Source organism: Nannobrachium achirus (assembly GCF_963921795.1).
Source record: "Nannobrachium achirus genome assembly, contig: SCAFFOLD_291, whole genome shotgun sequence".
NCBI classification, from domain to species: Eukaryota; Metazoa; Chordata; class Actinopteri; order Myctophiformes; family Myctophidae; genus Nannobrachium; species Nannobrachium achirus.
In genome coordinates, this window is record NW_027664915.1 from 33377 (window position 1) to 60598 (window position 27222).

At 41.3% G+C, this 27222-nt stretch overlaps 1 pseudogene across 1 annotated transcript; it reads left to right on the forward strand.

Moving 5' to 3' along the window:
* LOC308280710 (LON peptidase N-terminal domain and RING finger protein 1-like) lies at nt 1-27222 on the forward strand (annotated as a pseudogene). The gene is made up of 13 exons: nt 1-727; nt 7694-7815; nt 8788-8910; nt 13603-13788; nt 20720-20946; nt 21113-21182; nt 21320-21434; nt 21607-21728; nt 21872-22030; nt 22626-22788; nt 23076-23228; nt 25265-25424; nt 27152-27222. The product of its transcript is annotated as an LON peptidase N-terminal domain and RING finger protein 1-like (transcript).

Consider the following 27222-nt stretch of genomic DNA (forward strand, 5'->3'; position numbering starts at 1 on the left):
ATGTCTCTCCAACGACCTGAGCCGAAGAAGGACGCGCCGCCGGATAAAAAAAGAGGCGGATTTTTCATTGAAACCGATTCGTCGGAAAGCGACTGCTGCTGGGGCGGACCGCCGCCGCCATACGCCATGGACCACCACCACCATGACGCCGACCACCACAAACTCATACTGCAGAAGGCGGACGCGTTGGCGGCGGAAAACCGCCTCAAAGAGGCCGTCGACTGCTTCTCGATGGCGATGCGTTACGGCTCCGTCCGCCCGGAGCACCTGAGCACTTTAGTGGACTGCATCCTGCACAACTTCAAGAAGAAGCAGCAGCAGCGCGCTGGTCCACCTCGCCATGCCTTCTCCTCCAGCCTGGAGGGTGCTAAAGATGATGATGATATGTTTGACTGTCCGAGTTGTCGTCGCTTTTTAGCCCATCCTGTGACCGTGGCTTGTGGACACTCGTACTGCAGGCGGTGTTTGGAACGGAGGATGTTGTCCAGATGCAAGGTGTGCAACGAGACAGTGGGGGAGACATCACCACCACCGGCATCCTCATCATCATCATCATCCACCACCGGGGAGGACATTATTAGAGTCAACGTGGTGCTGTGTGGACTGTTGGAGAAATGGTTCCCCAGCGAGACGGACGCGTGTAAAGTTATTAGCGAAATAGAGGAGTTCTCCAGAAGAAAACACCACGAAAAGGCTGTGTCGTTAGCGTCGCAGGCTGTAGCGTCTGGTAAGTAGCCTATAGGCTACCATGTTGTCACTTTTCAAAAGGAACAGGTCTATAAGCTAGATATGTGCTTTTTTGTTCAGCTTTACATCACTATATTCACATTTCCAGTTCCACTGACCAACATTATGTAAAATGCCAGCTGTGTAGCAGTAGATCTCACACTACAGCAGCTCTTGGTTGTCAGTCATGTAACTCTCTCATGCGACCCCATTATGAAATTAGCAGGAGCGTGACATGCGCAGTACGCGCGCATTGCATTTACGGCCGGACTACACCAAGCCGTTTCGCGCGCGTCAGTGCGTGTGCGTGCGTATGCGGGGCGCGCGCGCACATGCGCGTTTTGGATAGATCCAATACATATTAATTCAGCCGGCTACACCAGGCGTACGGATAGCGCGAACCACGGATACGCATTCCCTAAAAATAGGATCGGTTCTATTTTTTAAGCAGGCGTATGCGTTTTGTACACAGACTATCTGGTCTTCCTCAAGCCCCTTTCACACCACGCAGGAGCTGCGTGTGTGAACGCACGCATCCCATTCATCTTCAATGGAGGCGGGCGTATCGCACGAAACGCTCTGTCTTGCGCGATGCGTCAATTTCGCGTCGATTTCACGTTGAGCGCACGCTGATTTCACGCTGAGCGCACGCGATCAGCACGCTGAGCGCACGCATCAGAGCGGCTGGAGGGACGCATTGAATTTGAATAAAGCTCAACTCGAGCAGCTTTATTCAAATCTTGAGCGTGAGTGAGCTCTTGAAACCAATGAAATCAGTGCTGCTTTGCGTGTAGGTGCGGTTTATTGGACACAAATATGACGGATCTCAAAGAGAAGACTTACTTGTAACAGACTATAGTATTTCTACATAGCAGTATTGATACTTTTACTTAAGTAGGCTAAAACATGTTCATTGATTTTTTTTTGCGGCAAAGATGTTGAAAATAAAATGTAGAATTGAAAGAGCACAAATTATTGTTCCTATATAATCAAAGTGCTCACAGAAAATAAAATAAAAAACAACCTTGCAACATATTTCTGTTATTGTTTGACCCGTTCTGTCTCGAGTTGTACCCAATGGGTCCATTTGGTTACGTATACTCTCCCAGAGTTAAATGATTACTCCACCTACACATATAGTTAGCTGTACTCCACCTATACATTTTCACTCAAATGATTCTGATTAAAGATTTAATTGTGTTTCTGTCGTTGACAATTAGGCTACATTTCTGTTTGGCTTGTTAGGCTTTGAAGCTGCACATGGCAGATATGACATAAATATATAAAGAAATTACTAACATATTTGACATTTTTATACTTAATACAAACATTCATAGTGGAAATAGCCTACCTACAAGCTCACAAGTTGTGAGCCAATATCATAAACTGCTAGTTCATTGTCAATGCATAGTCCATGCTTTTTTTATTCAATGATCAAAAGATGCCTCTTCATGGGATCCATAATGACATGTAGGATACAGTACCAAACAACCATTTTATACGTGGAATAATCTGCATACAGCACCGCCTAGTGCGCCTAGCGCGCACAATAGACACACCTACACACGCAGAGCCGAGGCGCACAGTTGGCGCACGGTTGGCGCACGGGTGGCGCAGGGTGTACGCACGGCTCACGCACAGAATTGCGTTCCTGTCCGTTTTTACGGCGTGCGTAATTTCCCGGTGTGAAAGCGGCGTCACATATACCCCCTCCTTGGTGTAGCCTGGAGCGTTTACGCATACGCGAGCGTCTTCACGGACAGTACGCGCGTATGAGCGCATTTTTTGGTGTAGTCCCACCGTAAGGCAGGTCGTGACACTTACTGTACCAGGGAATGTTCTGTAACTTATTATTATTGGGGGTCAGTCGGGCAGCGGGTTTATTTATTAGTAGTTTGCAAGACCTTTTAGTGATCCACAATTCTGTGCATCCACAGTGCCACGGTTGGGTCTGTTAATTGTGCCTCTTTAGGCAGCAGGTTCAACGGGTTCAAGAGTGTAGGACTGGACCTGGTCTGCATAACATGATGCATTCATGCATGCAAATGCAAACGGGCTTTTGTAACAGCCTAGCGTGCAGGGCATGGAGGATGTAGGTGCAGACAACATTGTGCATCGGATTCATCTTTCCAGAATAAACCAGTTATAACATTGTTATAAAACTGAGCAGCAGGTGTGGCACTGACTTCTCTGTATGGCCTCTAGAGGCTAGCCTTTTCTTTTTTTTGGAGCTGTGTGAAACACAGGCTCCCTATACGTGGCTGTGTGGGTCTGTGTTAGCCATAAATTATAACTTCCAGCAGAGGGTGCTAATATTCGGACGTTTTGTCTCTCCTGGAGTTATAACGCAGAGTCAAATAGCTCTCGCTGGTTGAGCCTCCACGTCCCTAATCGCCTCAAAACATGTTTAAATCATGAAGTTGCTCACCTCATCGTCGAAACAGCTTTATATCTACCTATGAGCCCACTCGTTGGCATGTGTTAGTCCATATGTTTCTAATAAATTAATGTTTACTAAAACTTCTCCGAGACTCGCGTTTCCTCGTCGGAATCCTTCCGCCTTCAGAACGCTTCAGAACTACAGAACGTTGGAATACTTCCGCATACAATAAAACGTCATGTCCTAGTATGAGCGAATCGCAACGGCGATCAACGTCACGTGATATGTTCGGCCATTTTTACCCAAGCGGTTCAAAAACAAGGAAAGCGATGAGACTCGGTGAAGTTTTAGTAAACATTAATTTATTAGAAACATATGGACTAACACATGCCAACGAGTGGGCTCATAGGTAGATATAAAGCTGTTTCGACGATGAGGTGAGCAACTTCATGATTTAAACATGTTTTGAGGCGATTAGGGACGTGGAGGCTCAACCAGCGAGAGCTATTTGACTCTGCGTTATAACTCCAGGAGAGACAAAACGTCCGAATATTAGCACCCTCTGCTGGAAGTTATAATTTATGGCTAGGTCTGTGTGTGTCTGTCTGTCTGTCTGTGTGTGTGTCTGTGTGTATGTAGCCTGACTTCGGCGCGTAACTAGTGCCGCACCATTTACGCCACTCGCGCAATATATACATCAAAATGTGCGGCTCGGCCGGGAATGGTGTTCTATTACCTTTCGTTCCGATCCGCCTTACCATGCCGACGTAATCGGCAAAAAACTACGCTTAATTGTCCCCATTGACTTATAATGGGACAATGCAAGAAATCACTTTCAAGTATTTTTCTCTCGTAAACCATAGGAGCTACAGTTTCAAACCTCGGAGAGGAGATTCATAATGATTTTAAGAATGAATCGAAAAATAATTACATCACTTGGCCTCATGGTGGCGCTATAACGGCCCACTTTACGTTTTGCCCTGTAACTCTTGAACCGTGGATCGGAAAATTAAAATTCTTTTTTTCCCTGGATTCCTTGGGTCAAGACGCATCTCCCCATATAGGCCACGCCCATTTGCGCCAGGATAGATTTTCCGCCATCTTGAATTTTCTCCAAAACACACTTTTTGCTCCTTTTCCTACATATTTTCTTCAAATGTCACAAAAATCGGTACACATGATCTACACACACACACACACACACACACACACACACACACACACACACACACACACACACACACACACACACACACAGCTCCACTTCACACGGGTGTGATTTTTTCATGTACACCAAGTATATGAAACATTAATTCACTAAGTAAGTATATGAAACATGAATTCACTCACTAAGTATATAAAACTTTAATTCACTAAGTATATGAAACAAGTCTTTTCACATATCCCTCCTAGTTACACACATGTAGCCTAATACAAAACTCAAACTTTAACATTTCAAGGACTACCATAACTCTTACGAGTGTACAAATGGAACCAAAGTTGGTTCCATTTGTACACTCTCAGAGTTACAGACCAGTGGGGCGCACGCTGGCCTAGTGGTCCAGGTGCATGCCACTAGGCTCTGATGCCTGACAGTGTGCCGCGCGTTCGAGTCCCGATCCTGGCGACCTTTGCTGCGTGTCAATCCCAATCTCTTTCCCTGTTTCCTTTCTACCGACTGTACAATGAAGAAAGTCAGAAAAGCCCCAGAAAATATCTTAAACTAGAAAGAAGGCAATTCTGGGAAATTGCGAGTGTGGTTGTCTGGATAGCCAAATTGTCCTGTGAAGCTCAACCAATCCCACTCCCCTATTGAACTCAATGGACTTACTATTTATAGCATGAATTGTTTATCTAGAATAAAAATAAAGCTACACTAAATACAAGGTTACAGACCTGTAACTTGAGGGTCCATTTGGAATCCCATATAGCAGTGAACTTGAAGGTATTCCTGTTGATCCCCATGTAAATGATGGAGAGTTGATAACCAAATGGACCCTTATAGATCTTTAACTCTTGGAGTGTAAAATGAAACCAAATGGGTCCATGTAGTTTCATTTTACGCTTTCAGCTTCTCAAGAGTTACATTATTGTAGAAGAATTGTTATTTTGATCAACGTTTAACTTTGCTTGTTATCGCTCCTATGGCACCTCATCAATACAGTGGACAAAATGTTATTCAACGGCAACAGAATATCCTAAAGTTTTGGGTCTGAGAGGCTAAATGTCATCAAATGGTGGTCTGTGGCTCAAATGCAGAATAATTAATGGACCTTGATATGAAATGGGTTGAAAACCACTGCCCTATAGGCGTCGTTAAGGGGAATGGTTAAGGAATCAGACCGTTAAGAGGGATTCGTTAAGGTACTCGTTAAAATCCTAAAGGATCCCAACCCTACACACATACTGCAGTACACCGCAGTTGCCAATGGCACGTTTAGTCTTTGTCTACATACACACAATTCACGTGCTGATCATCGCTCAATGGTTGACATACAGCTCAGTAGGTGTAATTGGATGCCAATTCATTGTGGGTGATGTAGAATGAGTATCTATCTATTATACTTCTTAAAAGTGTAACTTAATTATACAGTAAAAGTCAATTCATCAGGAGGACCTAAAGCCTTGCACCTGTACCTTTTGGAGGCATGCTTAGGTATGCATGAAGAGTGTCCACCGCGCCTCTAGCCTAGTTCAGGGGGTCCATGTCATGTAATGACTTTGACCATGGCCTACACAAGATTAGCATATGGAAGACTAGCCTGCAAACAGTTCACCTCGCATCGTGCGAATTGCTGACACTTATACAACAAGTAACAACCGTTCTACACAGTATGTGCTCTTATCTCGGTACAGGACAACTTTGGAATTAGGTCAGTGGAATATGTGACAGAGCATCACTTCTTCATGCACTCTCTGACTCTCATGCATTGCACATGCCTTGTGTAATGCAGATAAATTTACAATCTAGGCCTGTCACTATTATTACATAGTCGTTAATCGCAATTATTTGTATGACAATGAATCATCAAGTCAGTTGAACTAATTTTGTCGAGTCGTTTTCATGACCTTGACTGCAGCAATCCATACTTGTTTTGAAAGAATGTTAAAGTGGCATGTCTGGCACCTTGAGGAAAGCCTTTGCAATAATTTGCAAAGGATTTAGGTAATACTGACAAGATTGGGAGAGTTATGCCAGCAGCATTGACATTGGGTTTTATCTAGTGTTGCCCGATCACGTGATCGGATCGGCCGCCGATATGGCCGTTTTTATAAGATCAGAGATCGGGAAAAAAATATCGATTTTTTTTTTTTTTTTTTTTTTTTCAAAATAATATTTTCGGGGAGTACTGAACGTTACAGGTAAGGTGAATGCGATATGAAATGTAAGCTTACCATAATCACAGTAATCCTTAATCATTTTCAATCATATTCAAGGGCTTTTGGAGAAATGAGACAGACTAATGGCCCCTTGTTAATGGATCAAAGGAAGGCAATTATGTCTCTCTGCACTGTCAACTAGCTGCTACAGATGCATACTTTTCAAGCAGACTGGTTAATTGGTTCTTAACTTATTTTGTTTCAACTTTAAAAATGGCCAATGTTTTACCAGTTTTTATATAGTTTGTTGATTATTTTTGATGCTGTAATGGTCTATTTTATTTTATTTTTTGAGATATTAAACAGGTTTTAAAAGTCCTTAAATCGTGACTTCACTGCCAAATTTCAAAGGCCACACCAAAGGTCCGCTGCACAATGATTGAGAAACACTGCACTAGTAGGCCTATATCACTATACACTACTCATAAGCTTTGTTTTTAATTTGTTGATTCAGTGCTGCACTAAGTGATAGAATGAATAGATTTTTTTTTCTTAATGCCTTGCCAAAAGATCGGATCGGGAAAGATCGGGATCGAACCCTAACCCTAACCCTAACCCTAAGCAATAATATTTGATCGGTATCGGATTGGGAGCAAAAAAAACCTGATCGGGGCATCCCTAGTTTTATCTCTAATGTTGCAGATAAGTACAGCAACCACAAAAAAAGGGTTTTAGACATTTAGGTTGTTTGTGTCATGCATTTGTCTTAATACATGACCTTGGGGCAACAGTTGATAACTGTCTAGATTGCATCAAAAGGTTGCATCATGGTTGTTGATTGCCCCTCCTCATTAACAATTGCAAGCACAAAAGGACTAGATTTTCTCTGGCAAATGATAATAACATCATTATATGTAATAACAATATTCAAAATGTTACTTTTTATATTATCCCAAAAGCATTTCATTCTTTCTCATACGTTTTATATTATCCCAAAAGCATTTAATTCACATAAAATGTGTATTCATAATATGCCACACTGCAAGCTTGCTTGTACATCTGCTATTTCTTTAGGATCTTGAAAGATTACGAATTCCTTTACACAAATGTTCTCCCTGGCTCAGAAGGGGGTCCATGGCCAAATACATATCAATTTAGAAGTCCTTGACGAGAAAAAGTTTGCGAACCACTGCACTAAAACACTCCTTTTCATTTTCAATGTTGAATAAAAAGTCTAACTTTTAGCATCTCTTTCCTATCTCCCAGCAGAGCCAGGGCCTGCGGCAGTGGCACGGTTATCTCGTGCAGAAGCGTACATGGCTCTGAGACAGTACCGTCTGGCTCTGGAGGACACAGAAGTTTATCTCTCGTCTAGACAGTCTGCGGAGGTAGGTCACTGGAGCAGAGACACTATGGCATTGCATTGATGCCCCAAAGCCCCAATAAGTAGCTTGGTGTAGCTGTAGATGGTCTGGCTGGTATCAGTATACTAGTATTAGTTGAATAGGTAATTGCAAGTGTGGTTGCTGACGTGACTATATTCTGCAGTAAGCTAACTGTCATGTGAAGCTCGACCAATTGATTCCCTATTGATTATTGATTCCCACTCCCATTAATGCCCTACTGATTCCCTCTCCCATTGATTTCCTATTGATTCCCATTCCCATTGATTCCATCAATTTCCAATAGCAGCAGAAAAGTTACCCTAGTAATCAATAAAGTTACGTCATTGATGATGAAAGTTATGTCATTTTTGAGGAGTTACCCTGCCATTTCCAATGGCAACGGGAAAAAAGTCTATAAACAGTTACAGGTTACCTTAGAAGTCTATAATGTTTCCCTAGAACTATAATGTGTTGCCCTGTCAGGCAACCACACTAACAAGAACATGGCTCCTAGTTTCCAGAATCGGGAACACAGGCTTAAATGTAACATCCAACTGCATAAACTCCATCTTGTATGTTATATTTCTATTTTCAGCTATGTTTGATACAGTGACCTATTTAAGCTTATTGGGAACAAACAATTGCACAAGCCAGTTATAGAGAGAACTATTTCATCCATGGCTTTCTGTCTGATCCTCTCCAAGGGATTCAGCTTGACTCTAAATGCAGACGTTAGCTCAAACTGACTGGGGCAGATAAACCCATCTGACCTGTTTATTGAGTAGCTATGTTATAATAAGTAGGAAGTTGGGAACAGCCAAAGCCATGCCAAAATACATGAATTTAAATGTATTTCACAGGTATGTTCCAAAACTAAATTTGAATAGTTGAAAATATATTTTGAGCTGATGCAGATCAAGCTTACCCAGTTAAACAAAAAGTACTTTCTCTCTCTGTGTATTCTCTCACTTTCAGGGTTTATATCAGAAGGCTATTGTTCTCCAGACGATGGGCCGAGTGGATGAGTCTCTCCAGGTCTTCCTCCACTGCCTGGCTGTAGACAAGGACTTCCCCCATGCTAGACGACAGGTTCAAATGGTGAGGAAATTGAACTACTTGAGTCCTAGCATCCCTATTCTGCGGGACCATTCTCTGATAATAGACGATGACGCATTGTGTGAGCTTGTAGATTGTCTATTTTCAGCCAAAAAGACTGGACCAAGTACAGAGCAAACCCCAGTCAACTTAGTATTTGTTAACAAGTATAGAGGGTTACGTCTTTAAAGGAATTGTTTTGAAAGTTTAAAGGTATCCCTACTGCACCAACCTCAGTGGCAGACACGTCTTGGAAAGCTATTGAAATCTGCTGTTGAATGCGGAGACGAGGTAGAGCTCTCTGGTTGGCTGCTAGGAGGGGTAGCGGGCCGAAGACCCTTTCTAAAATGCAATACAGAAGTATGCACTCGCCTTTAATGTATTTTGTCTGAATAGAGCGCATTTCCATGGTAAATGCGGGCACAAAGCGTGGGGCGGTGCGCACACGCAAGTGGCTCGTCTCATTCAAAGTAACATCAGCTGTCAGCTGGTGTTTGCCCTAGGCAGTAGTTATCTTCTTTATAATTTCTGAAATGATTTACGTATGCTATGCACATGTTGTTGAAAAAATACTTCAAGCCATTGGCTATTTTTAGCACCTTGGTAGCCGCCTGTCGATGTTGGCTCTCAGGTGCATTCAGCAACTTTGTTTCACACCTTTCAACTGACATCAATGAATCGACTGCCAGTCTGTAGTAGTCTGTACTAGACTGTTGTGTGGGGAGCAAGCTTAAAGAATCTTATTTAGGTGGAAGAATGAGCTTCCATTACCTTTTAAGCCAAGTGTTATTTAACTATTACTGTATGTGGATATGGCTATCTGTGCAGCACTAAAGCACAGATAACTCTGACACACTGCTGCACAGAGGTTATTCAGTTCACCTGAGCTTTCTTAATCCATTTTATATGATGGTAGGGATCTTTGAAGTGCCTCTCTGTTGGTTCTTTCTTGAGCCTGAACCATACAAGACTGCTGCTTTGTATCCAGAAAGGGAACCGATTGCCTGTCGTCATAGTTACACAGTAGTTAGCATATGCTGTCATGCCAGAACTGTTTCTTAAAAGTAATGGAATCAGTCTGTCTTGCACCATAGGATGGCCATCAGGATGCCACGAGGCCTGATCTCACGCTGGCCTTACACTTATAGCTAAATTGAATAATTAAAGTGACGACATAGCAATTGTGTTGTTTTACGTTGGTGTGCTGCACAATCCTTGTATCCTCAATTTGTGTACAAATTATATTTTCTTTACTTGTAGAACATGTTTCATGACCACATGAGTAAGGAAAAGCAGTGATAATGAAGAATAAAATATCAAAATGTGTGTGTGTGTCTAGGCTGCGCAACAGTGGCCATTTATCCAAAAATAAATGGCGCCAATTTTTGCCAACACATATGTACATGTTCATTTAATCCATTTTGGGCAGGCACCCCTTTTGGTGTTTTTACCCCTTTTGGGGTTACTACAGTATGTGTGGCAACATAAAGTTTCTCAGAAAACTTGGGTCATGATTTAGAAGGTGTTTTTAGAATCGGCCTCAGTCCTAAATGGGTTAATGAAATAATTTTAACCCTCTAAGGCCCGCATTAAGAAATACTTGAAATAAAAAAATGAAAAAAATCAGATGATGTTGTAGGAGTCCTATTAAGAGGAAAATGTAATGTTTTTTTCAAAAAAATGTTTGTGTAAGATTTTATAGCCATAAATCAAAAATCATAAATCGTGCTCTAATTTACATATGGGGGATATTTTTCAAAATAATAACATATGTACATGTTCTAGACATTCTAATGATCACCAAAAAAATAGTACAGGCATTTTACTTATGTTTTTTTGAGGTATAGCTTCCATGAAAAAGTGAGATGTTGTTCGTCAAAACTCTGGAATTTCAGCGGGTGTGGCGGGTGTGAATGTCAGCCCCTGTGGGGGGTATTTATATGCAAATATTGTGGCCAATGGCATTGTAATACTAAACAATAGAATCCAATGGTGGTGTTTAGGTGGTAGGGGGAGCTAAAATAAAATGATTTAAACCTTTTTTTGGATAAAATACAAACGTTGTAATATTACAACCGTGGGCCTTAGAGGGTTAAAGCAGCAGAAATAGAGAATAAAATATTTTTTATATATTTTGATAACACATTGAATAATATTTTGTATTTGCAAGTTTTCTTCTCTGGTTGCATCTTGGCTAGGAAAATGTTTCAGATAAGCAACTGCTAGTGGATCGGTGGGTACACTCACACTGTTAAATCTGCTGTTGAATGGGTGGTGGGTACACTGTTAAATCTGCTGTTGAATGGGTGGTGGGTACGAAAGTTGTAGGGAAGCGTCGAAAGCCGACAAGCTTGCCGTCAGGTTGGCGGAGAGGAGGTAGAGCTCTCTGGTTGGCTGCTTGGAGGGGTAGCGGACCCAAGACCCTTTCTAAAATGCAATACAGAAGTATGCGCTCGCCGTTAATGTATTTTGTCTGAATAGAGCGCATTTCCATGGTAAATGCGGGCACAAAGCGTGGGCCGGTGCGCACACGCATGTGGCTCGTCTCATTCAAAGTAAACATCAGCTGTCAGCTGGTGTTTGCCCTAGGCACCCTGCTGTGCAGTAGTTATCTTTATAATTTCTGAAATGATTTACGTATGCTATGCACATGTTGTTGAAAAAATACTTCAAGCCATTGGCTATTTTTTAGCACCATGGTAGCCGCCTGTCGATGTTGGCTCTCAGGTGCATTCAGAAACTTTGTTTCACACCTTTCAACTGACATCAATGAATCGACTGCCAGTCTGTTGTAGTCTGTACTAGACTGTTGTGGGGAGCAAGCTTAAAGAATTTTATTTGGGCATTGAATAAGATTTTGTAGTGGCCAGTTTTCTTCTATGGTTGCATGTTAGCTAGGAACATGTTTCAGATAAGCATGAACGTCATCTTAACCAGGAACTGCTAGTGGATCTTGTGACTCTGCTCGCAGTTAATCCAATTTGTGCAGTACATGTTCAAATGTTACATAAGTGAAACACTGAAGATCTCTGTTCAATCGGCAGCATGTACCTTCAACACTGTTAACACTGTTGTAATATTGTGTTTCAGCCACAACCATTTTTTTTATACTTGCTAATGCTGCTTAGCCTTTACTTGTGTTGTTGTGACATTTATACATGAATTGGTGTGCCATTTAGGCAGTGTATATTCTTTCTAGCAGTTAGGCCACGTTTACTCGACAACACTCTCTAGAGAAAACAGCAAAATCTTGTTGCGTTCTCACTTGTTATTCTGCGTCTATATGGAAACGCATCAGCATTGAAAATTATGTTATGTGCATGCCATGTCGCTAGGTGGCACTGACGCACAGATAGACGAGTCAGTGTGCTTTGTCTATCTGAAATTGTACTTCCTTGTTTACATTCACCATGGTAGCGTGGCCAAAGAGATTCTATAATAAGAGACGGCACTCCCTATACATCCCATTACAACAAGCAGAGCCCATGTTGCTCCGCCATCTTGGAATGATGACGACTTCCTGTGGTTAAAAAAAACATAATAAAGTCATGCTGTACAATCAAAAACTTGCTTTTATTCTGTTCTACTATGATATATTTAATGATTCTATATAACTGGTCTGTGTTGAACAGCAAAAAAGGTATTATAGCCTATATATGCATACTACTATAATGATTTACTATTTTATTTATAATATTTATCAATGGATCAAAACAGAAATGACTTACTAATAATAACATTTCAGGGTATGCTAATGCATGTTTGCGTGCAGGCACACATAAATATGATGTGTTAATACCAAATAGAAATGATTAAAACGCATCATTATAAAAGGGGGGGAAACTCTGCCCTCTGCTGCTTTTTGGCAGCACTGAATCTGTTCCTAAGAGATTATGAATGAAAAAAACATAAAACATTATATAGACCTAATGTAGGCCCACATGATAAATTATTGTCCACAAAAGCCAGACTAATGTCAAACAGATAAAATAAATTAACATTAGACCAATTAGAACAATCCGAAATGTATTATTCATACCAAATTATTACTATTTCTTATAACTGAAAAAAATACTATTCTATGCTTCTATTGATCTGTTTAGCAGTCTATGATAATATGTAATATCAATGGTGATTTTCACTTTGTTGGGTGACCAAGACAGCTTTGGAAAACGTTATTCACACCCAATTTAATTGTTTTGATTAATTTAAGAGAAGAGCCATCATTCCAAGATGGCGGCAGCACTACAGCTGCGCCATCTAGTGGTGATTCCATATATTTAAGGACTGCCGTCTCTTATTATAGAATCTCTTTGGCGTGGCTGCACATAGTCTGCACCTGAGCCATGACATCACGCGTTTTGACGTTTCCTGCGTTTCTCCTGTTCAGATGGAGGCGTGAGGTAGAGCGTCTTCAAAGATTTCCACCCTAGAAGGAGGTTTCACTTTGTTGCGTTTTCAACCCCCGAAATCGCCGTTGTCGTCTAAACGGATGGCATATCTGAATTTTCTGAAAATGCTTTTTTTTTTTTTTTTTACAGCGCCTTAGAAAGGTTTGCGGAATAATCCAGGATTGACTTTCTGAGTTGAATTTCTCTCTGACGACAGTGTTGACCTGCAATTAATACATTTGGAGATTGCCCCAGCACTGGAAAACATATACTGTATATAGGTCTAACAAAGTGTTCTTTACAGATACTGTTTGACCGGCTGTCTCCTGCGGGGGAGAATGTCAAAGTTGGCCTGAGGGAAACGGCACAGAGCACCTCTCCTCACCTGCGGAGTAAAACCCTTGTGGTTGATGCTCAGGCTGAGAACTCAGTCCAACACCAGAATCAAGTGCGTGCTGCCTCGGCACATCACTCTCCTGACAACCACAAGGTAGGTCTACTGAGACTTTAACCCATTTAGACCTGGAACTATTAACTAGTATATATACAAGCTCGCGAACTTTCTAGATCTGCTATTTCTTTTTCTTTGCAAATCTTCATATATCTTTTTAAAAGCGAACATTTGTAACTCAAATATTTGCTTCTGGGGGGTCCCTGGAACAAGATATTTTGAGATGGGGCTCCGTGGCCAAATACATGTAATTTTGGGGGTCCTTGACATGAAAAGGTTTGAGAACCACTGATTTAGAAGAAGGATTTAGAAGACCTTTATAGAATCGGGTCAAAATATTCAAAGACTTCTGCAAATGTTCACGATTCTACAGATCTATAATGGTTAAAGTAATAATGCGTAAGAGTGCGTTCCAGGTCTCTGTACATGACTGGATGCTACGTTGAACACATAGATTCTGGCTGGCTCTGTTGCTTATGTCCGTGGCTTCCTGTCTCTACTGTCCTGTCTAAATGAAACAATTAAAAAAATGGAAACTGGAATAATTGTGGGCTCGCCTATAAGGCGAGCACACTTTAGATATTGTCATTATTGTGGGCTCGCTGAAGGCGAGTCCAGCTTGTTATACCCCAGTTTATATTTATTTATTTCTAACTTCCAAGGTTCCGTACCCTTTCTTCGTCCGCTTTCAACTCCCTCACACTTTGTGCTAGAAACTTCGTTCCAACTTCAACATGTTCAGCTTTCTACAGTGATGTGTGCTTATATTTTTCTTTTCAAAATATTTCATATTTTTGGAGATATTTAACTTTTAAACATTTATTTTTCCTCCTTATAGTGGGAGTCTATGTAGAAAAGTGCCCACTTTTCTGGCGCACATTCTTTGTGCTCTTATATCTCTTTCATACTTTCACATAAAAACCTCATTCCAACTTTGAAATGTTCAGCGAGGTTTGAAGTTTCATTGTTGTTTTAGAAATTTTGTAAAAGTTTATACTGTTTGATATATTTAACTTTATTCATAAATCTTTCATCCCATAGAGAATGAATGGGATCTGACTTTCAAATTTTCACTTTTTCACAAAACTTTATAGCCTCATTACTCTGGCATACTTTTACGTAGGAACGCGATTCAAACTTGAAAAACGCTCACACGCCTTTGGACTTCTTCATGGTTCAAACGGTATTCGAAAACGTCATACCGTTCTTCCACAATCGCAGTCCAAAGGTAGAGTGGTTTGGGGTATTTTGGGGGTATTTTTGGCGGGAAAACCATTCCTAGAGTGTGGCTAGAGTGGAGGAGATTTTTTGTTGTTCCCAGATTTACTGTGAATGTATTGTCCTCACGGCCAAAATATTCAAAATTTATGCATGTTTTTTGGCACGTTTGTAGCCACGCTCGTCGTGTTTCGTAAAGTGCGACTAAAATAAAACAGAGACTTACAGAATTTCATCTATGGCCCTCTGAGTGCCGGGTCGCGGCTCAGACCCCCCATTCGCCTCCAGTCATTTTTTTCTGGTTTTCAGATTTTTCTTTATTTTCCCCCAAACATTTCTAGCTTGCTCTCATGCGCACATTATTGATCCTTTTAACATCAGAATCGCAATGTTCGTAGAGCCACTCACCGAGCCACTCCCCGAGCAAAGACTATGTGTTTTCAACTTTTCGTGTTTCCGGGAGAGCGATCAGTTCGTACACTTGCGCTCCCTATTCAAACCAATGGATATGGCCCATATCTTGAACAAACAGTTCTACAGCTCAGAAGCAAAGGTGCTCCTTATTGTGGGCTCGCCAGTACCTGGCGAGCACACTTTAGATATTGTCATTATTTATTTATTTATTTATCTAGTAAGTAGACGGGATTTTCGGTTCCTTTCTACTCCTACATACTTAGTGAGAAAATGAAAATAAAAACATCAATGTGTTCAGCTTACTGTGGCGAAGTGTGCTATTACTTTTTACAGCAATCGGCCAAATGGTGGCGCTGTAGGAAGCCTTCGAAAGTGCGAACTTTGAACAGGTATAGCTCATGCTGTGTTTGAGGTACAGCCATGAAACCTGTATACACTTATGCGTCTCCTCATGCCGAACAACTTTTACCTTTGACCTTTGACCTTTAGGTCTCCCACAATTCAGAATTATATGAAAAACAGTAAAAATCTATCTCCTCCTGGGATTTTCGCGTCAAGTGCACAAAATCTTTGTCAAATGAACTTTGGACCAATACGGTCAGATTGATCAACCAGATTTTTTTTAAAGTGAAATATAATTTTTTAATAATTCAATCAATATTGCGGTTTTATGCAAATTATTCTTCGGCCTCTAAATCATACATGCAAAGTTACACGTTCATGGCATTTGGCAAAGATGTGGAGGGTTAGTCAAAGTATCACTGAAACCAATTTTATTCCAATCAGCCAAAGGGGGGCGCTATACGAAGCGTCTGAAAATTCAAACTTCAAACAGGCATAAGTCATGACTCGTTTCGTTTGAAGACATGCAACTTGTTACACGCGTGCTTTGACTCAAGCGGAAGACATCTGTGTCGTTGTTAAGTAAGCTCCGCCCTTCAATTTTCCGCCATTTTGAGCAGTTTGTAAAACGCGTAAACCCGCTTTTATTCTGGAATTTTCGCGTCACGTGCACAAAACTTTTTTTACGTGAACTTTGGACCGATATCTAAAGATCTGTCAGATCGGATTTCTTTAACATTGAAACATGCTTTTTTAAATAATTCAAACAATATTGCATTTTTATGCAAATTATTCTTCTGCCTCTAAAACATACAAGCAAAGTCACATTTTCATGACAAAATAGTGTAGAGGGTTAGTTCAAATATCACTGAAACCAATCTTACCCCAAATGGCCAAAGGGGGGCGCTATATAATTTTGAGCAGTTTGTAAAACGCTTAAACCCGTTTTTATTCTAGGATTTTTTTTGCAATTTGCATGAAACATTCTACACGCAATCTAAGGACCTTTATCTAACATGCCTATGAAGTGCACACAAAAAAATTATAAAATAATAATAATAAATATAGCTGCAAGCAGCGATAAAGTGTCCAAAGCCAAAAACACCTCAAATCATGAACACAGCCTGGGATGTGCGTGAAATCTTGCAAGCACATTCCCAATAGGTCAAGGAACAGATACCAACCTTCTCACATTGGCCTGTTATAGCGCCACCAGCGGGTCAACTTTTGCACAACACATTTTTGGAACAAAATGGACCAATCTTTGACGTCAGTAACGTCAAAGAGAGCACTGCCTGCGATCTTGACATTTTGTACATTTATAGCCATTGTTTTCTGGCTTGAAGCGAGCCCACAATTGTTTCGAAGGAACAATATTTTCTAGTTAACTTTAATTACAGTGCTGAGTCAGTGGTCTCACATGATTTACAAGCTCACAATAAGTTGCACTGTGTAACTTTGTGAGCTTGTAGATCGGCTATTTATCTGGTTCTCAAAGTGTGGTCCAGGGAACACATGGACGCACGGTCGCACACACGCATGTATGCACACATACACATGCATACTCACACGCACACACACACACACACACACACACACACACACACACACACACACACACACACACACACACACACACACACACACACACACACACACACAGTCACTTCCACATGATTGGTAGATCTAATTCTAAAACCAGTCCCATCCCAATGATTTTTAGATCTAATTCCATCGGCAGTTCCAAACCATAATTTGTAGCTCTAAATCCATCACCTGTCACATCCACATGATTTGTAGATCTAATTCTAAAACCAGTCCCATCCCCATGATTTTTAAATCTAATTCCATCGGCAGTTCCATACCATAATTTGTAGCTCTAAATCCATCACCTGTCACATCCACATGATTTGTAGATCTAATTCTAAAACCAGTCACATCCACATGATTTGTAGATCTAATTCTAAAACCAGTCCCATCCCCATGATTTGTAGATCTATTTCAATCGGCAGTTCCATACCATAATTTGTAGCTCTAAATCCATCACCTGTCTCATCCACATGATTTGTAGATCTAATTCTAAAACCAGTCACATCCACATGATTTGTAGATCTAATTCTAAAACCAGTCCCATACCCATGATTTGTAGATCTAATTCCATCGGCAGTTCCATACCATAATTTTTCGCTCTAAATCCATCACCTGTCACATCCACATGATTTGTAGATCTAATTCTAAAACCAGTCCCATCCCCATGATTTGTAGATCTAATTTGTAGATCTAATTCCATCGGCAGTTCCATACCATAATTTGTAGCTCATCCACATGATTTGTAGATCTAATTCTAAAACCAGTCACATCCACATGATTTGTAGATCTAATTCTAAAACCAGTCCCATCCCCATGATTTGTAGATCTAATTCAAACGGCAGTTCCATACCATAATTTGTAGCTCTAAATCCATCACCTGTCACATCCACAAGATTTGTAGATCTAATTCTAAAACCAGTCACATCCACATGATTTGTAGATCTAATTCTAAAACCAGTCCCATCCCCATGATTTGTAGATCTATTTCAATCGGCAGTTCCATACCATAATTTGTAGCTCTAAATCCATCACCTGTCTCATCCACATGATTTGTAGATCTAATTCTAAAACCAGTCACATCCACATGATTTGTAGATCTAATTCTAAAACCAGTCCCATACCCATGATTTGTAGATCTAATTCCATCGGCAGTTCCATACCATAATTTTTCGCTCTAAATCCATCACCTGTCACATCCACATGATTTGTAGATCTAATTCTAAAACCAGTCCCATCCCCATGATTTGTAGATCTAATTTGTAGATCTAATTCCATCGGCAGTTCCATACCATAATTTGTAGCTCATCCACATGATTTGTAGATCTAATTCTAAAACCAGTCACATCCACATGATTTGTAGATCTAATTCTAAAACCAGTCCCATCCCCATGATTTGTAGATCTAATTCAATCGGCAGTTCCATACCATAATTTGTAGCTCTAAATCCATCACCTGTCTCATCCACATGATTTGTAGATCTAATTCTAAAACCAGTCACATCCTCATGATTTGTAGATCTAATTCCATCGGCAGTTCCATACCAATTTTCAATTTTCAAAAAACTTTTTTTTTTCAAAAAACTTTTTTTTCAAAAAACTTTTTTTTTCAAAAAAAAATTTTTTTTTTCAATTCAATAAACTTTTTTTTTTCAAAAAAAAATATTTTTTTCCCAAAATTTTTTTTTTCAAAAAAACTTTTTTTTACACCCTTGCGCTTAAATGCATTTTCTACTATTACTTCATAACAGTTTCGAGCGAGCCCACGCAGTTTCTGCAGGAACTGCTTTTCTAGTTTCTATACTAAGCATATCAAGTATCAAAAAAACTTCGGTTCCTTTCTACTCCTACATACTTAGTGAGAAAATGAAAATAAAAACATCAATGTGTTCAGCTTACTGTGGCGACGTGTGCTATTACTTTTTACAGCAATCGGCCAAATGGTGGCGCTGCAGGAAGCCTTTGAAAGTGCGAACTTTGAACAGGTATAGCTCATGCTGTGTTATACATACAGCCATGAAACCTGTATACACTTATGCGTCTCCTCATGCCGAACAACTTTTACCCTCTAACTTTTGACCTCTGACCTTTAGGTCTCCCACAATTCGGAATTATATGAAAAACAGTAAAAATCTATCTCCTCCTGGGATTTTCGCGTCAAGTGCACAAAACTTTTTTCACATGAACTTTGGACCAATACCTATACAGTCTATGTGGTGAGAAGTTTGTACGTTAAACCATTAATTTTTAATAATTCAATTCATATTGCGGTTTTATGCAAATTATTATTCTGCCTCTAAATCAAACATGCAAAGTGTTACTTTCATGGCATTTGGCAAACATGTAGAGGGTTAGTCCAAATATCACTGAAACCAATCTTATTCCAATTGGCCAAAGGGGGGCGCTATACGAAGCGTTTGAAAATTCAAACTTCAAACGGGCATAAGTCTTGACTCGTTTCGTTTGAAGACATGCAACTTGTTACACGCGTGCTTTGACTCAAGCGGAAGACATCTGTGTCGTTGTTAAGTAAGCTCCGCCCTTAGATTTTCCGCCAATTTGAGCAGTTTGTAAAACGCGTAAACCCGCTTTTATTCTGAAATTTTCGCGTCACGTGCAAAAAACTTTTTTTACGGGAACTTTGGACCGATATCTAAAGATCTGTCAGATCGGATTTCTTTAAAATTGAAACATGCTTTTTTAAATAATTCAATGAATATTGCATTTTTATGCAAATTATTCTTCTGCCTCTAAATCATACATACAACGTAGCATGTTCATGGCATTTGGCAAAGATGTAGAGTGTTATTCCAAATATCACTAAAACCAATCATACCCCAATTGGCCAAAGGGGGGCGCTATATCATTTTGAGCAGTTTGTGAAACGCTTAAAACCGTTTTTATTCTAGGATTTCTTTTTAGCAATTTGCATGAAACATTCTACACGCAATCTAAGGACCTTTATCTAACATGCCTATGAAGTGCATACAATAAAATAATAAAATAATAATAATAAATATAGCTGCAAGCAGCGATAAAGTGGCCAAAGCCAAAAACACCTCAAATCATGAACACAGCCTGGGATGTGCGTGAAATCTTGCAAGCACATTCCCAATAGGTCAAGGAACAGATACCAACCTTCTCACATTGGCCTGTTATAGCGCCACCAGCGGGTCAACTTTTGCACAACACATTTTTGGAACAAAATGGACCAATCTTTGACGTCAGTAACGTCAAAGAGAGCACTGCCTGCGATCTTGACATTTTGTGCTTTTATAGCCATTGTTTTCCGGCTTGAAGCGAGCCCACAATTGTTTCGAAGGAACAATATTTTTCTAGTTGTGTTTATAATAGTGTGATAATCAACCATCTTTCTTTCTCTCCATTTCTTGTTTTCTCAGAGATCTGGACGGTCTGAGAGCCTGGAGTGTCCGGCACTGAGCCGAGCTCATTCGCTACGAACCCACGGCTTCAGCGGTGGGGAGGAGGGACTGAAGAGAGTCTGCTCCGCCCCTCAGCTTGGAGATCAGGAAAAGGGGAGTCTGCTGAAGAGGAAGCTCTCCGTGTCAGACTCGGGAGGTAAGTCTTCACCCACGACACCCCCTAACCCTAACCCGGTTCCTGCTGCGTTCTCTTAGTCCAGCGGTTCTCAGACCTAAACAACCAAAATAAATTGTGCTGTTACCTAGAGATGGTAATGTCTGTCTATGATGTTAAACCTTCTGCACCTTCACCCTCCCCCGTTGTCCCCTCACCTCCCACCTGTGGGGTAGCCGGTGCTTCCTGCCAACCTGCTGCTATAGCCAAAACGTGTAGAACAGTTCCCAAGGACATGTTGAATGCCAATGATTTGGAGTGCTCCCTCTGCATGAGGTAAGAACATGTACTCACTCACTTAAATTGATGTTTAACAAATTTATACTTAGTCCCCCATGGATCTATAATATGCAAAAGCAAAGCAATGTTTAGTTTTTTACCAGCCTACGGTACTGACTTTCTCAACATTCCAGGTTGTTCTATGAGCCAGTGACGACGCCATGTGGCCACACCTTCTGCAAGAGCTGTCTGGAACGCTGCTTGGACCATACACCCCAATGTCCCCTCTGCAAAGACAGCCTCAAAGAAGTAAGAGACCGGAGTCATGGAATCAATTATTTTATTTTTCCTAACCCATTTAGACCTGGAACACTTCAGAATACTGTATATACCTCAGAAGACTGTATGTAGTGAGTTGTGTTTGGTTCAACTGATACTGAGTTCTTCTACTTTTCTCCTGTCTGCATCTTGTTCTCTACAGTATCTAGCATCCAGAAAGTACATGGTAACACACATCCTCGATAAACTTATCAAGCAATATCTGAGACGGGAGCATGAACAGAGGACTAAGATTCACCAGGAAGAGAAACAGGAGCTTTCAGAGTGAGTGATCTTATTCTCTCTCTCTCTCTCTCTCTCTCTCTCTCTCTCTCTCTCTCTCTCTCTCTCTCTCTGATTGAAATCTTATTTTCATTCAGGGTTCAAACGTAACTTCTGTCTCCGTCTCTGCTCCTCACTTGGTATAGTTTGACGAAGAATGTGCCTATCTTTGTGTGTACTATGGCGTACCCCACCGTGCCTTGCCCACTGCACGTCTTTGAGCCGCGCTACCGCCTGATGATTCGCCGGTGCATGGACACGGGCACACGGCAGTTTGGGATGTGCATCAGCGATCCAGAGAAAGGGTACGCACGCACACACACACACACACACACACACACACACACACACACACACACACACACACACACACACACACAGCACGTTTCTGTTCTGCAGAACGAGATAAAGTGAGAAAGAGCTTAACTGTAGCAATCATAACCAACAGGATTTCAAAATCAATATGTTAGGTTTTGTGGTGAGCTGAATGAAGCTTTGGACAAACATTAGAAAAAGTATGATGTAATATCCCCAACCCTTTCCAAAAGTTATTTATAATTGCTGTCCCGTTTTTTCACTGAATAACAAGAAAAAAACTTATGACAACACATTATTTATTTGCTTTGCATGTGAACCTTTGCGTGACCTTGCAGCATTTGACTGTAAAATCACTACTTAAACTTTGAACCTTTTTAGCATTGTCATGGAACCCAAAGTATCATAATTAAAAATGTAAATGAATACACACACCCTCTCTCCCCCTCTCTTTTCGGAGATCCTATTCATTTAGCCACAGTAATATAGAATTGTCCAGCTAATTAGTCATACATCTCGGTTCCAGTGTGACAAACTGCCACCACGTCTCCACACTATTCTAACTGAACTGATCTCTGTTTCCAGGTTTGTGGATCACGGTTGCATGTTAATCATTCGGTCAGTGCACTTCCTCCCTGATGGGCGGTCAATAGTCGACACTGTCGGAGGGAAGCGCTTCCAGGTTGTGTCCCGAGGAATGAGGGATGGCTACAGCATCGCTGACATAGCGCACCTGCAGGATACACGGGTAAGGATGTGTCCCGCACCGAAAACAGCATACCGTACTTACTTATACACGTTGCATTGTATTTGTGGAGCGGTTGTTGCCTGGTTTATACCTCTAAGTGGGTTCCAGGGAACCTCAGGGTTTCACCTCTACAGGTTTGTAACTCTTGAGAGTGAACCAAATGGGCCCTTCGATTCGCACGCTCTCAGAGTTGTGGGCGGCCGTTGAAATGTAAAAGTTTGAGAACCACTCATCCAATAAATCATTCTGATAGTAACTCTTTGAAATGATGTTGACGGGCCAATCAGGTGGAGGATGAGGAGGAGCTGTTGGAACTGCAGGAGCTGCATGACGCGGTGTATGAGCAGGCCCGCACCTGGTTCCAGAACCTCAAGGTCCGCTTCCATAAGCAGATCCTGCAGCACTTTGGACCCATGCCAGAGAGGGAAGACGACATCCAGGTACGCACTGTACTGTACACTAGGGATGCCACGATATGAGATTTTGCACTATGAAATGGTATGGAACAAAATACTGCGGTGTACGGTTTCTACGGTATTTAGCGGTGTTTAACCCTGCAAGGCCCACTGTCGCTTTTTGGACACATTTATATTTGATAAAAAATGCTACAATATTGTTGTAAGACAAAGGAAGTTATTCTGCCAAGCAGTAGGGGGAGCGAGAGAGCTAGTGGGGGAGAGAGAGAAATTTTACTGTAATTTGCCTAAGCTCTGCAGAGAGGTGTGCTGCGGTCTATTTAGGAATAGACTGTTAAAAACCATACGACTAACAGAACTGTGGTGGTTGGACATGTTCTCCCAGCTCTTCTAGACATTTAGCCCCTGAAGTATTACATGAAGCTCAAAGCTCAAAGTGTCATAATGAGAAACCCAAACTACAACACAGCATGCCAAGCGTGCATGTAGTACATACATGCTTAGGGGTAGAGCTTGGCAACCGGAAGGTTCCCAGTTCGATCCCGGGCTCCCCCAAAGTTACTCATAGTGTCCTTGAGCAAGACTCTGAACCCCTCCAGATGAATAGGTTGGTGCCTTGCATGGTGTATGAATGTGTGTATGAATGGGTTAATGTAACGCACAATCTCTGTAAAGCACCTTGGATAAAGCCGCTATTTAAACACACCATTTACCATTGTGAATGTAAATGCCACGCCACACTGAGATCGTCACTGACGCATAGAAGCCATTGTTATTGTATTGGTAAAAAATTAAAATAATAATAATCTGGTTTGAAATGACCAAACCAAAAACTCTTCAGAAACCTGCCTACCAGTGATGTAATTGGAAGGAACCAATGATGTCACTGGTAGGCAGGTTTCTGAACGGTCCACAGCTCTCTTCGACACAGACTGAATGGACAGAAATGGTACCAACTTACATTGGGCATTAGTGAGGACCAATTATATGAAGATAGGTTGAAAATAAGTGAAGTGGTCCTTTATTTGCTATGCCATTATTGATAATGCTTGCTCCAGCATTAAATGATATTGATTGAATGGTTTTGATCCTATTATGTGGTAAATTATGTGGTTTGGCATAGACTGCCATGCTCTCCAATACCGGTACCAGCATTTTAGACGCTACCATCAGCTTTTCCGATACTGGTATCGGAACAACTCTACCAATTGTACAAGTTATGTTGTATTAACTTACTCATTACATTGCTCATTACATTGTATTCACGAAAAAGGTGACATTGTGTAGCTTCTAAAGACCTGAGCCAGGGAAATGCAGAGAATGTTAGAGAGGCAGGGGCTGAAACTTCTAAAAGGGCCTTTTGGTGAAAATATCGAAAATAGCAGACCTCCAAGAGGTCGGCTATTTTCGGTACTTGATAGAGTTTGGACAAGGCAATTCTCTTGACTGCTGCCTTCAGGTATGTCACGGAAAGGGGGCATTTGCATTTTCGCCATAGTAAAAACTGCATTCATGGTCTGTAGAGGGCACTTCTTTTACAGACGGGTAAAAGGGCAGTGGCTCAAGCCCCCTTTGATGTAGCCTCGCGTAGCCAGGCTTACTCATCTGCGAAGAGAACAGCCTGGTGACAATAGAAGGCAGAAACCAGTCTAGGAGGTGGGGCTGAATTTTCCCGGAAGCTGTATTTTTTTCACAGTGCGGTGTTCCTGCAAACGTATTCCCTGCACGAAAAACTCTGGTCTATGTCTCCTGCTCCGTCGGTTGCGCTCGCAATAAACAATATACAAACAAAAACATTGATTCAAGCAATGTTACACCTATTAAGAGCGAGTTAAGAGCTACAATCTATTTTAGTTTTTTCGCTGGGGAATGTAAACAGACCCGCACCGCATGACGTAATGTCCGTTAAACGCAGACTTCCGCTAGAAATCTTGGAACCTACCGGAAGGCATATTGTCTACAGGGTGCCTTTGATGTCTATGTGTGCTCGTGCCTGACCTGAGCTGTGTGGAAGCATCCATCCATCCATCCGTCTCACACTGTTTCCTCCTCTCCTCCAGGCCACTCCTAATGGCCCAGCATGCTGCTGGTGGCTCCTGGCCGTCCTGCCTATTGACCCGCGCTACCAGCTGTCTGTCCTCTCCATGACGTCCCTGAGAGAGCGGCTGGTCAAGATCCAGCACATCCTCACCTGGTCCGCATCAGAGTTCCGACGGTCCGGTATTCCGACACTAAAACTATAACCCTAACTCTACCCCCAACCCTAAACCTAACCTCAGTAAACCTTACCTCAGTAACTAACCTGCCGACGCTAAGTAACTAACCTGCCTTACGCTAAGTAACTAACCTGCCTTACGCTAAGTAACTAACCTGCCGACGCTAAGTAACTAACCTGCCGACCATGTCGGAACAGCGGATAGTCGGGATAGTGAGCGCTTCCCATCCTCACCTACCTGCAAAGCATCCCCGACGACTAAGGGCTTCCTCCTTCCTCTCTCTTCCCTCCCGGCCAGCATCCCAGAGCTTCAGAACTTTGCGACGACGTTAAGCCAACCGTCTTTTTTTATTTTATTTTTTAATAGCAGATGTACAATCTTGTACAAGCTTGTATATCTGCTATTAGCCAACGCTGAAATCTAAAAAGACACAGATGCCTTCCCGGTCTTAATGGGTTCAGATGTTCGCCAACTTCCGAGTTTTTACTGGCGAATTCCGTCAGAAACACTCCTTTTTACAGCTTCCAACAGCTCTGCTGAGCTCTCTCCTCGGCGCTGTCCAAGGTACAGATAAAACATTCTTTTTATGTTGTAAAGACATCCAATGCAAGATCAGAGAAAAACGCTGAAATGGCAACGTTGCAGCTGATGTTCAACAACACAGAACAGAAACCAGGGAGATGAAAGAAACGCCTCAGGGAACAAAGTGACACCTGTTCTTAGTTCAGAAGCAGCTTGAATACAAGTCGTTTGGCTTCTTGTGTCTGTGAAACGGGCTGCTGTTGTACAAAAATGGATTTTAATGATCCATATCTCCTGTACTTATTCCCGGGATGGGGGGGGGCTTACTAATGCAGTAATTGTGCCGGTTTCACCATTCAGGATAAGGTCTTCTTACTAATAATACTGGACATGAAGTAAATCTTATACCTAGTCAGCAGCCAGTGAAAAGTCTAAATCGTTTTATACTATTATGGTTGATTTCAGTAGCTTGCACCCATGTTGGAATGGCAAATCCCGCCTACATAAGGTGATGTTTGGATCTGGCACTTGCAGTCCTGGACTTGCTTTTAACATAACTGCAGTATTGTATTCTGATAAAAAAAAAAGAAAACTGTTGCTTTGTTTGTGCATGTCAAAATGCGTGATTTGTATTTTATTTTTTATTTATTTTTACTTTTTCAACACTCATCTAACTGCAATTGGATTAATTTAACTTAAATTTTAATTGAAATTGGCTCATGTTATCATGGTTGACAAGGCACATATCCGATTCTGAATCAGTTTGGGTTGCAGTGTGTCAATGACTGTAGTTACATAAGGTCTGTCCTAATTCTGTATGGCCATCTAGTCTGGGATATTGGTGGCCCACTTAATTTGTATTTATTATTGTTTGTTTTTAATAATTCTATCTCTAAACTAAATGAAATCAAATTAACCATTTGAATAATATTTCCTGTATAGGCTCGTTCTGTGTTGCTGCAGAAGTGCTAGACAGGATATTAGGGAAAGAAGCAATCGATTGGACATGTACAATAATGAGGAGATGATTGAGACGTCAAGATTCTTCAGGAGTGATTTATTTGAACTTATTTAAGAGCTGTCATCGCAATTGTGTTGGATGACAATACAGCATTGTCTGCTTTGCAGGCAGCGTGTTCCTTTGCCGGCTGTACAGCTTTATTCATCTTCGTATCTCGATGTACGTGAAATTGCCTTTCTTTTTCTTAGCCACAGTCGTGTGGGCTTACACAAGGATGCTCATCGCTAACAACACCAGCCATGGTTGTGACCAGGCTTAA